Below are 12,863 nucleotides of genomic sequence, written 5' to 3'. Positions count from 1 at the left end.
TTAGAGCAGAAATAACCAGATAAGATACCAAAAAACTACACAAAGTTCCCCCTTAATCTCAGAGCTCTCCTAAAAATCTATTTTCCCCATTACTTAATCTCAGAGCTCTCCTGAAAATCTATTTTCCCCCTTAATCTCAGATCTCTTTTTCTTTTTGATCCTTAATCTCAGAGCTCTCCTGAAATCTTATATTCTTCACCCTTTTGGCATCATTAAAAAGAGCACAAATAGGTAATTAACATAAAGAAGTCTAACACAGCTAGCTCATGCCACATGTGTGCACACAACATGATAGAAAAGAGAAGCCAGAGGAACACAACATTGTACAAGCAAAAAAGGAGCTGTTTTATTAATGTTTACAATGGACTGAGCAAGACAGAAACAGTAATGATGAATTCTAGCATGCCATCACAAAAATAGCAAATAAAAATAAAACAGAAACCATAAAATATTAGAGCAAAAATAGTTGGACACTAAGAGGATCCTAGGGGACATTAGAAGAAGGAGGCTTGGAAGAAGAGACAACAATGGTTTTGAGAACCAGGTCTAATCGAGCATTTGCACACAGTTGTTTTTCAAGCAGTTGTGCCCGAAGTTTATCATTTTCCTTCATCAGTCGGGCAACTTCTTCATTAACAGAATCATGCCCATTAACTACTTGACTGAGCTGAGTTTCCAGCATGGCATTTTGAGTCCTCAACCTTCTGGTCTCTTCAAAAGCCATATTTTAAGCGTTGATCAGCTAAGAAATGGTCGAGATGTTTCCACCAACTCTTTCTACACATTCGCATTCTTCTAAAGCGGTCTTAGAGAAGGTTTTCTTGCATGCCCACTTTGGGATTCCCCAAGGGGCCTTGTAGAATCTGAACACCTAAGTGAGGAGAAAGCCACATAGTAGCCCATGATTCCCACCTTTAAAGTTTGCCACTTTTTGCATATGATCTATCATGATTACTGGCAGATTGATTGGGACAAACTCATCAATCGCTTCCATTAAGACCATATCCGATTTTATAGCAATAGACCGCCTTTCAGAACGAGGTAAGAGCACCTTATTGACCAGTTCAAAGAGAAGCTGATACTCAGGAAGTAATACCTTCTTATGCACCTGTTCCCCCTGCTGAATAGCTTGCTCTTTCATGATGACTCTCCTAAAGTTGATACCACAAACACCTTTGACTGATGACATTTCTTCGCATGGAATTATAAGAACCTTTCCCAATGCTGAAGCGTCGAGTACAATGTCTACTCCATTTACTAGCGCACGAATATGATCCCTCTCAACGGTGAAAAGAGATGCGTAGAAGGTTTGTACCATATCTTCGTACACCAGAGGCATGCTCTCTTCGATCAAGTGCTCTCATTGCTGAAATTCCACTATCTCCAGAATTTGTCTCATACCGGCCATCTCTGAAATTGTTGGGTCAAATGTACGACCCTACAAGTCTTTTTGAGTTCTTAATCTCTACTACCAAAGACCACTATCACTGGGCATGGTCCTCATAGCACATTACTACTAACATGTGATCTGAATAGTTTTGAAAATGATGGTAGGTTTATGGGAAAATGTTATCATGTAGAGAGGATGAAGAGATTTTAAAGACAAGACATGACATGCAGACTTTGAAAAGTCAGATGATGTGGCAGTTGCGTTGATTTTGTTAAACAATTTTGAGAAGGCATGCAAAATAAGCACATTACTACTAACATGTGATACATGAACCTGATGACCGAACATTTTTTGAAAATAGGTTTTAGCAGCTCTTCTTTCGTAGTTCATAATTGTACTTTTAGCTTCTATGATCGTCATGCATGTTTAACTGCAACGGTATTGATGTGAGTTAGGCTTGGTCAGAAAAAACTTTAGCTAATTTTACCTGGCGGTGTCTTGTATAGCCAACTGATGGAGAATCGAGTTCTTCGTTAGACTCTCATGACCCCATCTTCACCTTGTTTGTTCCAGAATATTCTCTACTCAAGGCTTTGATGAAGATATCTGGAATTTGGTCTTCTGTTCTGCAAGACTTTCTACAGATCAACCCTTTCTCCATATTGACCCTCAGAAGATAATGCCACCCTCAATGTGTTTGGTCCTCTTATTTTGAACTACATGGAGAAGATATACCATCAGAAGATACCCCAAGGTCTTCCAGTTGCTGCTCAGTTCATAGGGTTTGAGCAGAGTAGGGTGCTTCCGTTACACATGCTTCTTCAGTTGTTGACATGACCATTTAGTTTTGCTTCCTTGTCCCCCAAGGGATGAGGCATGAACATGGAAAGTGAACCATTCTAGAAGTGTTTTTCCTTTCCACAAGAAAACCTGCACAGTGTGAGCACGTGATTTTTGCTTCACGGAAAACTACTCCAAAAGAAATTGAAAAATATATAAAAAATAAAACAAGTTACCTTCGGGTACAATTTTGAGAATATGCGTGACATTTTGATAATTGTTCTGTCCGTAAACACTCACCTTGCAATAGTTGAAAATACAAAAATAAATGTTGCATGCATTTAGGAATTAATGGTACATTTAGAAATTAATTAACCATAATTTGGTTAAAAGAAAATCAAAAAATAATTGTGTGCTTTTTGTGTTTGTTTACATGCTAGTTTAATTTGTTTGATTTTTCTGTCATTTTTCCTTTAATTCTGTTCCGTCCTCATAAGACCCTTTATGTGGTCGATTGTTATTTTGTTTGTGTTTGAATACGTTTTGTGATATACATGCTCGAGTTAATTAATGTCGTCAGTCATATAGATTCCCTGTGTCATGCAAAATGGTTGAAGGCAGTTAATGCCCCGTTCATGTCATTTGTTTGATTGACTGATTATTATACGTCGTGATTAGTATAGTCGATTAGATAAACGTCGTCGATTAGCTTTATTGGATTGAATGTTCAAATATTTTGAGTCGTATAGCTTCACAGGATGGATCGAATCATTGTCGTTCATTGGATGTTTGACATTGTTTGAAAATGGTTTATAACTACATTGCAAATAATTAGAACTCAGTCTAGGGCAACTTTGAATTTGAACTTTCAGAAGTTCAAAATGTCCTACTGTTGCAATAGGATAATACAGTGATAATCAGGGTTTAACAGGGGTAATTTAGGGGTTTGAAAAGAGCAGAAATGACTAGTTTAAGTGAGCTGACGATAGGGTACTGAAAGAGGATTTAAACTAATGTAATAGTGGGGAATCAAACTTGGTAGCATGGGGGTTGATTAAATATTAAAGGCTGCCCATACCTTTGGGCAGAAAACACATGCTAGGGGGGCTATCAAAAGGATGGGCATTGGGGAGTTTTGATTAGTTTAAAGGAGTCATGGGCAGAGTGGAAGGCAAAAGGAATCAATGCAGCCTGGGGGCCTGCCATTTCTGCCTATAAATAGGCTCATTAAAAACAAGAAAAGGGCTGGAAGAATTATTAGGGGTTCAGAGAAAAAAAGTTGTTAGTCTTAAAAGAAAAGATTGGGCCTGGTCTTCGAATTTTGAGAGGTCAGTTTAGTATTGAGAGCATAGGCTGGACATTTTCTAAGTTTTCAGAGAAAGAAAAAGACAAAAAAAAAGCAAGGCTGGTCTTTAAACTTTAGGAGGATAGTCTATTTTCAGAAGAGATAGAGTTAGGATTGTGCTGGAACTGGAGGATAACAATCAGAGGCTACTGCTTTCTTGCATTATGTTTCCTTCCCTGCTTTGCCTGCTACTTGTTTTGGTATTGTTGGGTTGCGAACTGGACTTTTCTGCTTGGGTTTTAAAGATCTGTTGCTGGGTTTTGTGGCTGTTGATTGCTGGTTTCTGTTGCTGCTGTTGCTGTGTATGCTACTGCTTCCACTGATCATCCATCTTCTTCTTTTGTTTTTCTCAATACCAGGTACACCACTGATACACTGTCAATGTGAGTTGAAAGTTGAAACATGAATACAAAAGAGAAGAGTTGAAGTTGTTTATTTTCATACATAGCATGTATATTGAACATTAGGTTGTGTATAATAGTTCACGTCTTCTATCAGGATAGTGAAGGTAGCCCTCATGTATAGCTGAACGTCATGTATGGCAACTTAATATCATGTTGTGTATATAGGCTGGTAGATAAAAAGGGTTGACAGTGTAATAAGTCATATCTTGAACTTTAGCTATGTTTGTGGTTAGCATATCTTCTAACACATGTTAAGTATTAAACTATCCATTGTTAGTTAATCTCATTTCCTTTAGTAAGCTGCCTCGTTATAACTTGCAACAATACCTTTAGAATAGATAGCACAAGTTTACATTTCAGCCTTATGAATGTCGAGCCCAAGTCGAATGAACTAACCAGGCATTCATCGGAAAAGCAGTGGCCCAGGTCCAGCCAATACTGTGTATGTTGGGCTTGGGCCCATAATATCCAAATGGGTGCCCATATACGCGTTCATGCTTCGGATTTTACGAAAAATAGGCGGAACCCAACTATAAACAACTTGTAAGCATGTAACTAAGTTGGGCCATTTTTCTGCTTTTATTATTAGAGACAAACGTAACAGGAAATATAGCCACTATAGGACGAACTTTTTAAAAAATAAATAAAAGTGAGGCGCCCCTCGCCAAATAAATCACACATTGCTGGGGCCCTCAATAAATACATAACCATTGACTAGACTTTGGATTTGGCCGTTTAATGCACCTTCACGGCCTCTTCCTAAAATAACAATACGTTAGTCTCTTTAGGACGCGCCTAAATAAATCTTACCTTCTTAAATTCGGGTGCACATTTATGTGACCCAAATCCAAATCTCAACGGAGTCGAAATGTGTCTCTAACCACGGGTACATTGATTGTGACGTGGTTCGAGATGCATTTCCACGACGTTGCAAATTCTTTAAAAGAATAATGAATGAGACGAGCCTCGACAAACAAAGTGCACAATCTGCGGGGCCCTCCATACGTGTTGTTAAAAATCACTTAGACTTCGGGATGAGCCGTTTTAGTAAAATTCCACGGCCTTACCCAAAATAATAATACGCTAGTCGCTTTAGGCGCACCTTTAATAATTTAATTTTCTTAAACTCGGGTGCACATGTATGTGACCCAAATCCAAATCTCAACGGAGTCAAAGTGTGTCGGCGACCACGGGTACATTGATTGTGACGCGGTTTGAGATACATTTTCACAACGTTGCAATTCCTGGTAAAAAGTAATAATAATAATTATGAAAGCGGTAAAAAGATAAAATTTGCACATAAGTTCATATTTGTATAAAATCAGATAATCAAGCCGAATATAACAGTTGAGTGACCGTGCTAGAACCACGGAACTCGGGAATGCCTAACACCTTCTCCCGGGTTAACAGAATTCCTTATTCGGATTTCTGGTACGCAGACTGTAATATGAAGTCATTCTTTTCCTCGATTCGGGATCAAGTTGGTGACTTGGGACACCCTAAAATCTCCCAAGTGGCGACTCTGAAATAAATAAACAAATCCCGTTTCAATTGTCCTTTAATTGGAAAAAACTCCTACGCCCCTCGCGGGGGCGGAAAAAGGAGGTGTGACAGCTCTGACGACTCTGCTGGGGATTCTAAAACCCAGAACCACTGGTTCAGGGTTAAGAATTCGAGCTTAGAATAATTTTTATTATTTGGCTTTACTTATTATCTGATTTTATTATATGTTTTAGCCTAAATGTGCAAAATGTTGCTCTTACCGCTTTGATATTACTTGGACTGTATATATATAAACTGTGCCGAAACCCCTCTCTTCTCTCTCTTGAGGAGTGCACGCTAGTCGTGACTTCTTTCTGTTAGTGTCATATACCAAAATAGAACGAGGATTCAGAGGAGTTGCAAAACCGGATGGCCCTTTGGTTACCGGTACACAACTTCCATCCTCGGCTCGAGTTGTCCGCTCGGGTAAGCCAGGTCTAGAACAAACACCTAGGTTTTAAAACTTAGTATAACAAAGCCTCATGCCGGATCCCTAGTAAGAACGCTTATTTGCATCATGTGCATTTGACTTTGGGGACTCAACACAGGGGTTGAGTCCGTCTAGGACTAGCAACCTGAAATGAAAAGACTATCCTGCTACATCCTGTTTGCTTTATGCATTCATTTGCTTCAGACTTGCATGCTGACCGGTTTCGAAAATCTGGAATATTGGAAAATTGTGAAAAAAAAGAGTGAAGTAACAATGTAGAGAGTTAATTGCCTATTTTATAAAAACCAATGCCCAAATACTGTCGAAGTTCTGCCCGAAATTTTGGGAAAATGAAAAAAAAAAGGGAAAAATGTTTATTTTTTTATGGTTTATTTCACTCAAAGAAGCAAAAAAATATATAGAAAAGAGTCTTGTATTTTTGGTTTGGAAAATAGGTTGGTCATTGTTTGTTAAAAAAAAATAAAAAAAATAAAAAAAATAAAAAAATAAGAGTCTTTGTTTTGTCTTATTTTCAAAATAGAAGAGGATAAATAGTTTGTCGTGTCATGGAAAATGAAAAAAAATATATTGTTTCCAAAATTTGGTTTATGTTCTCTGCCCGAACTACGCCAGTTTGATTCTCGCAGGGTGTGAGATACGTAGGCAACCCCCGTCGGGTCCAACTTTCTTTTTGCAAAAATAATCCAAAAGAACAAAAGTTTTTGAAATAGTTAGGGTGACGCCGTTCTTTTCAGAAATAGCCGAATGTCGATTTTTAAGGAAAGAAAGGTGTGCCAATTTTGTATTCGAATCAAATGAGTCTGGATCTTTGCTTAATCGCCCTAATAAACATGCAGAATGAGCACAAGTCCAAGTTTGTCGGTAACAGTTAGGAGCAAAATCCCTTTGGAGTTGCGTTTGTGGTGGGAGGATTTGGAAAAGTCAGAGCAAGACAAGATCAAACTGCATCTGGGAGGTCTGACTAGTTTGTTGAATGTCAGGCCCAGATGCGACATCATAAAGGCTTTGGTTACATTTTGGGACCCGGCCCACAACGTATTCCGCTTCTCGGATTTTGAACTCATCCCAACCTTAGAAGAGGTAGCAGGTTACATGGACGTTACTGAAGGGTTAAGGCACAAATATCTGATCGCTCCAAGAGCTGTAAATTCGCACAAATTCATGGATCTACTGAATATAAGCAAGGGAGTCCCATACACTGAATTGGATAAGGGTTTTTCTACCTTGCAATTCACATACCAGAGGTACGGGCATATAGGAGGGTTCAATGATCCGGAAAGTGGTGTCTGCAGTAGAGGGAATCAGGCAAAGTGGAATGAACATAGGCGGTTCGCTTTCATGGTAGCATTCTTGGGCATTGTGGTGTTTCCCCGGAAAGATAGAAATATCGATTTGAAGGTGGCTGGAATCGTCAAGGTCCTGATTACCAACGATAAAAAGCATGCTTGCTCCTATGATAGTGTCCGAGATATACCGAGCCCTCACAGCTTGTAAAGCCGGGGCAGATTTCTTCGAAGGGTGCAATTTGTTATTGCAGATGTGGATGATCGAGCACTTATGTCGTCATCCTCAGTGTATGCGCTATATGTCTACGAACGAGGGCTGCATCGAAGGTTATAACCTAAGGGTTTTAGGTCTCAGATTACCGGAAGGGTTTGAAGAATGGGTATCCTATCTCCGTGCCATCACCGCAAAACAAATAAATTGGACATTGGGTTGGCTTCCTGTGGAAGAGATTGTGTATATGCCCGCCACTGGTCCTCACTTCCTCTTAATGGGACTCAGAGGTATTCAGCCTTATGCCCCTTACAGGGTGATGAGACAACTGGGAAGGTGTCAGATGATACACCCAGACGAAGATCTCAGTATTTATGCAGTCGAGGTCAGCAACGACGACCAATTTCCTAAAAAGACAGTTCGTTACATATGGAGTGAATGCCAGTATTTGACGGTGAATACTCGAGTAAGTGACATATCTAGAGGTGAAGTCTCACCGGCCTATCTCGCTTGGCATAGAAAGAAGAGCACTGCGAGAGACGAACCAGAGCGGCCAACCAAAAGGCCTCACCTCCAAGATTTTGTTGAGTCATCGCAAGAACAATGGGGCTGGCTTGCAAAAGAAGAAAACTACAGGGCTGAAATTGGAAAACTAAAGCAACAAGTTGAAAGGCTTATATTTGAGAACAACGTGCAAGTCGCCTCCGAGCGGGGTGAAAAGAACAAATTAGCCAAAGAAAACCAGACCCTGAAAGCCCGCATTCGCCAAGTCAGTAAGAGTAACAGCGATCGGCAGAAACATCGCTCCAACGAAAGGTTGATAGCAGAGTTGAGGGATCAAGTCAACAAAAGCCGAGAAGAATTAGAGAGATCGAAAGCTTGCATAGCAAGAATAAAGGTCAGATGGGCAAAAGGTACAATGGCCCGGAGGCAGCGTCTGCAATAAGTCATAAGGGATTATGAAATGAGCATCGGGATATTAAGGAAAACGAACTCCACTCTTCAGGAGAGGATCTTCAAACAAGCATGAGATGCCCAAACCGACAGAAGACGTTGTTACGATGCAATGACCAGAATGGAAAGACAAATGGAGATGTTCCAGGATCGACTTGCCGACAATGCTCAAGCACTGGGATTAAAAAACCGGCGAATAGAGTAATTATTCGTTAAAAGGGACAACATTCGAGAAAGGATTGATGAGATTGGGCACTATATCTACATGAGATGCCTAGCATATGAGCAAATACCTCGGAAAACCCTCCTTGTTTCCATCATGGGCTGCATCCACCGGATCATGAATGAGTTGAAGAGCTTGCAGAGAGACCTTATACCAAGGGCCGCGGAAAGGCCGAATGATGCCTCGCGGGCCCCTAAGTTGGAATTTTAATCTTTTGTTCGAGTCTTGTTTAATTGGCTTTGTTGTCTTCCCATATGTTGTTTTCTTTTCTTTTAATCAAGTCAGGTTAAGAACTTTGGAATCTGTACTATTGTTGTTCCTTGTTTGAAGTAATTTATAATAGAAAATTTTGGTGACGAATTAATTGATTCCAAAAGAATTGGTGTGTGTCTTTACTTTGTGGCAGAACTACGCCCGGTGTGATTCACGCGGGGACGTGATACGTAGGCAATCCACATAAGATTCGACCGCCATTAATAAAAAGGGAGAGAAAAGAAAGAAGAAGAAAATACAAAAATAGAATAAAATACAAGGGGTTCCCAAAGTACTTTAAAGGGACAAATAAGCAAGCCGGGATGACGCATGTTGTTTGAAGCAAAGCATGTTAGAAACGGTTAACTGCCTAGGAGCATTGCATCCCCAATGTGTTGTTATCAAATCTGTTAAACTCTAACGCTAACAAGTTTGTTGTTTTCCACAAATACCAGACAGTTAGTTTTTAAAGCATTCTGGCAACACACCCTTACCAACCCAGATCCAAAGGACCGGTAACAACGAGCATGACTACTTCAGAAAATAGTACCGAGGAAGAAAGGTCGTTGAGCCAGTTGTTAAAAGAAGCGATGGAGAAGATAGAAAGGATGGGACTAGATATGAATGCAATGCAGTTAGCTCTAGCCAAAGCACAAAAGAGCCCTGAGCCACTGGGGCACATGCCGGAATACCCTCACTCCGGTCCTTCAACAAGCCTCCCGAATCACCGTTATCATCAGGAGAGAAGCCACCATGATTCCCAAGCTCCATCACCCCATCGACCTCTCCCAATACCAAATGTTCCCACTTTTATGGGACCCACATCAGCCACCCTGCAAAGATCAACCAGCGAGCCGTTGTTTCAGGCTCACGATACGCAATACTATCCCCCTGAACCCACATTCAATGCACCAGAACCCCATACCTACAATCCGCACTTGGAGGTACCGACGGAGATTAGAAGCCGGTTAAGGTCCCAGAACAAGATGAGGTAGTGAGGAAGTTCAAAAGCTTGGAGCAATCCTTCAGGAACCTGCACGGATTGGGCAACCAGGTCAGTGTGGCCTACAAGGATCTATGCCCTTTCCTGGACGTCCAACTCCCGGCAGGGTTCAAGATGCCTAAGTTTGATTTGTATGAAGGGCACGGTGATCCCATGGACCATTTGCGGGGCTTTTGTGGCAAAATGAGAGGGGCAGGCGGCAAAGATGAGCTACTGATAGCTTATTTCGGCCAAAGCTTGAGTGGATCGGCACTGGAATGGTATACCAGGAAGGATTCCAGCAGATGGTACACTTGGGATGATCTGGCGCAGGCTTTCACGGGTCACTTTCAATACAATCTCGAGATAGTCCCTGACCGTCTCACATTGCTGAGGACCGGAAAGAAGCCTGGGGAAAGTTTTTGTGAGTTTGGTTTCCGCTAGAGAGAACAAGCGGCCAGAGTTGATCCTCCCATGAGAGAGGGAGAAATGGTGGACTACTTCTTGCAAACACTGGATCCAACTTACTTTGGTCACTTGGTGACGACGGTTGGAAAATCCTTCAATGAAGTAGTGAAGATAGGAGTCATGATAAAGGAGGGTCTGAGGTCTGACAAAATCCTGAATTACTCGGCGCTCAAGGCAACGACCCAGGCTATTCAGAGCGGCACGGGAGGTGCGCTGGGAAGGAGGAAGAAAGAAGAAATTGCCACGATTGAGGCAAGCAGTTGGTCCAGGTCCGGCAAACCATACTACAACCAACCCAGACCCCACAGGCCAAACTACCCATACAACCCACCACAGCACTACTACCCACCTCAAGAACCACACTTCTCCGTGCACCAAGCCCAGACATACACTCAGCCTCTGGCTCGCCCGCAATGGCGCGCGTCGGCTCCCCAGAACACACATGTACCACCGCAAAACACCTATCCTCCACCAAGAACATACAAGAATCCTCCGGGGGCAGGCTTTCGAGGAGTCAAGCTGCTAGAAATAACAGGCTGCAAAGACATAGAGCCTTTACTGAGTTGGAAGAGACCTATACCGCCGTATTCCACAAATTGAGACGACTGGGTTTGGTGAGTCCTGTCGAACCTAGAGAGCAAAACCCCCCCACCCCAAAATTTGGACAGATCAATAAGCTGCGAGTACTGCTTAGGAATGCTGGGGCATGATACTGAAAAATATTGGAGGCTGAGGCAGGCAATACAAGATCTTATTGATGCTAACAAAATCGAGGTCCAGGCGCCGGAGGCGCCCAACATCAACCAAAACCCATTGCCAGTACACCGCGAAGCTCACATGATCGAGTTGGTATACGAGGGAGTAGAGCCAATGAGGCCATCACAGACAGTGATGACAATCCAAGCCGCTCCGAAAGAGGGATCGACCGGTGGAAGACCAGGGGTACAGTCGCAGGGGGAAGGCGTCAAGCCAGTAGTGATATTGGGAAAAAGTCTGTCCACCGTAACAAAGAAACCAGAGCCAGCCAAGTTGGTAATATCAGGGACTCCACCCACACCCGCAGTTGTGTTGAAAGGGGTATACAGGGAACTGGTCACCATAAAACCGGTAGTTCAACTGCCAATGATTGATAGCAAGGTCGTGCCTTGGAAGTATGAGAAGGCAGTAGTGATATACAAGGGAAAACAAGTGGAGGAAGATAGTTGTGAAGCGCAAGGGCTGACTCGATCAGGACGGTGTTTTGCTCCGGTGGAGTTGAGAAGACCCAACCCAGCTGCAACAAAGAAACCTGTGTCCGAAGAAGAAACTGAGGAATTCTTGAGGAAGATGAAAGTGTAGGATTATTCCGTGGTCGTACAGTTGAAGAAAACACCGGCCCAGATCTCGCTGCTATCATTACTAATCCATTCTGATGAACATCGTCGGGCCCTAATGAAGATACTGAATGAAGCTCATGTGCCCAATGAGATTTCTGTAAATCACCTGGAAACGATTGCCAACAAAATTTTCGAGGTGAGCAGGGTAACATTCTCAGATGATGATCTACTAGTGGAAGTCACAGTGCATAACAAAGCTCTCTACCTAACTGTCAAATGTGAAGATTCGGCAGTTACTCGGGCATTGGTGGATAACGGCTCAAGTGCCAATATTTGTCCATTATCCACCCTGGACCAGTTAAAGATCGACCATGGAAGAATCCACAAGAATAACATCTGCGTCCGAGGATTTGACGGAAATGGAACAGCCACCGTGGGGGATATTATACTCGAATTGACCATCGGTCCAGTCCAGTTCACCATGGAGTTCCAGGTATTAGATGCCGCGGTATCTTATAACCTTCTGTTGGGACGACCGTGGATCCATGTAGCTAAAGCAGTGCCTTCCACCTTGCATCAAATGGTCAAGTTTGAGTGGGATAAACAAGAGGTCGTACTGCACGGCGAGGACACTACGTGTACCATGGGTGGCACCATTGTGCCCTTCATAGAGACCAATGATGACAAGGGTCCCTGGGTTTACCAGATTTTCGATGCAATGTTGGCAAACAAGATTTCTGAGGGTGAGATCATTCAGCACCCTAGGGTAGCTTCCGCAACGATCATGATGGTTTCAGAAATGCTGGGTAATGGGTTTGTGCCGGGAAAAGGCCTGGGGGTTGAGCTTCAGGGGATTATCCAACCTGTCTCCCTGCCCAAGAATTTGGAAACCTTTGGGTTGGGGTTCAAACCAACTACGGCAGATGTAAAGCGAGCGCGAAAAATGAAGAAGAAAGTCTGGTTTCTTCCCAAACCTGTGCCACGTCTCTCAAGATCTTTTGTTAGAGCAAGTGCCAAGGGGTCACCGGTCCCAAAAATTCTCGGACCATTGATTGGGATGGACGGGGACCTGAATCAGAGTTTCGAGAGGCTATTCGCTGATGTCAATATGGTAGAAGTTGGAGAAAGTTCCAGCAGAGCGGACATACAGTTTGTGGGGCTTGAGGCCAAAACCAACAATTGGACGGTTACTCCTCTCCCTATCCGGGGGGAGTCCTGGTAGTAGGCTTTGCTTTTTGCTTTTTTTGTTTCGGATTATT

This window comes from Nicotiana sylvestris, chromosome 3, assembly GCF_000393655.2.
Source record: "Nicotiana sylvestris chromosome 3, ASM39365v2, whole genome shotgun sequence".
Classification (NCBI taxonomy): domain Eukaryota; kingdom Viridiplantae; phylum Streptophyta; class Magnoliopsida; order Solanales; family Solanaceae; genus Nicotiana; species Nicotiana sylvestris.
Note: the sequence above shows the minus strand (reverse complement) of the source record.